Raw genomic sequence first — 1389 nt, 5'->3', positions numbered from 1 at the left:
ATTTTCTCAGTTACGCATGTTGAAAAACTACTTGCGATCAAATATGTATCAGAAACATTTAAACAATATTGCAATGTTATATGCACATCAACATATCGTAGATAAATTAGATATGGAAGAGCTAATTACATTATTTATTAAAAAAAATAATAAAAGGGCAACTACTTTTGCTGTGTAAAAAGAAATAAGAACATTTATTCCGACCTCCTCCTCCCCCCCCCCCCCCCCCCCCCCCCCCCCCCCACGGTCCACCAAACTCCATACCTTGAAAAATTATTTTTCGCAGAGTTTAAATTATCATTACTTTAACATTAAATTTTAATATATGTCTTTCAACATATTATTAAGATCTAATAAGATGCTATGGCATCGAAATTTGTTAGATTGTGTGTCAATCTAACAAAAAGTGATATTATCGTGGTAGTTGTTTAGAGTTGCGTTGTAAGTCTGAAGAAAAATTTCGGCACGAGATTAGGAGACTACATACACGGTATATAATATTCACACAATGATAATAAAACACTAACATCCTGTTCCAAGACTCGATTAGGCATTTTCACTTTCTATGATTTTAAATCTTACGAGTCTCTATTGATATCATCATTCAATTTATATATATTGAAAAATTTTATTTCGCCGGCCCTGTCTGGAGGTTGAGACTATTACTCTGTTTTTTAATATTGAGCATCTCTGAGACCAGACGTTTGTTATAACATGGTTCTTTGTCCAAGATTTTAACGTTCTTCCAATCAAATTCATGCTCATGTTGTAACCGATGGTCTGTGATTACCGATTTTGTGTTTGTGTTCCAACGTAAAGTACCTGAGTCGAATAAAGCCCACTACAAAATAAGGCCCACTTTAAAAATTACCGATTATAAATGCACTTTATGTCTAAATTATATGCTTAAAAGATATGTCATAGGGCCGATAAGATGTCTAGAAAAATAGAACCGGCAACAACTCGGTTTTTTAGTATAATGTGAACTTAGTGACAAGATGGATGTTTTGTGTCGTTTTTATAAAAATCCGCTGCAATAAATTGATAATATTTGAAAAAGTTTATTAAATATACGTTATTTTGTAATTTATTATAACATACTATAGTATTATTCAACTTTCTAATCAGTAAAAATAATAAATATATATATCAATTTTTTAGAACAAATATAGGGTAAACCCGACATATACGCCGCACCTATCGAAAACTCAATTTATCAATTATTATTTACTATCTTTAAAGCAAATTAATTATACAAATAAAAACTTTGTACCATCTACTACTGTAAAAAAAATATTAGGAATACAAAATAATTTATTTTCCATATTAAAAAGTAACTTTTTCAAACCCCTGCATTTTTGCCATTTATCCCATAGGGGGGGGGGGGGG

This window comes from Cyphomyrmex costatus, unplaced genomic scaffold (assembly GCF_001594065.2).
Source record: "Cyphomyrmex costatus isolate MS0001 unplaced genomic scaffold, Ccosl1.0 scaffold68, whole genome shotgun sequence".
In the NCBI taxonomy this organism is placed as follows: Eukaryota; Metazoa; Arthropoda; class Insecta; order Hymenoptera; family Formicidae; genus Cyphomyrmex; species Cyphomyrmex costatus.
Note: the sequence above shows the minus strand (reverse complement) of the source record.